This window comes from Pteropus vampyrus, unplaced genomic scaffold (genome assembly GCF_000151845.1).
Source record: "Pteropus vampyrus isolate Shadow unplaced genomic scaffold, Pvam_2.0 Scaffold1492, whole genome shotgun sequence".
NCBI classification, from domain to species: Eukaryota; Metazoa; Chordata; class Mammalia; order Chiroptera; family Pteropodidae; genus Pteropus; species Pteropus vampyrus.
The window spans coordinates 13,750-14,049 of NW_011890273.1; positions in this window are offsets into that span (position 1 = coordinate 13,750).

Below are 300 nucleotides of genomic sequence, written 5' to 3' on the forward strand. Positions count from 1 at the left end.
CAGGGCGGCCCACCCAAGTCTCAGACTCCTAGATGCCTGTGAAATGACCCGGGTCACGTGGTCCCGCCCTTCCCAGTCACGGCTCTGTCACTCTTTGGCTCTGGGCCATTTCAAACGGTTTCTTGCGCTTTCTTGCCATCCCTCCATTCCCTGCCCTGCATTTGACTGGCCCTGTTCGATGCTCATGGCCACAGGCCTCTGTCATAGGCTTTAGGAGCAGCCCGGGAGCGTCGGAGCCGCCGTCTCCCGGCCCCAGGGATCGTGACGGGTGCTTCCCCCGGGCGTATTTCGAATCAAAAA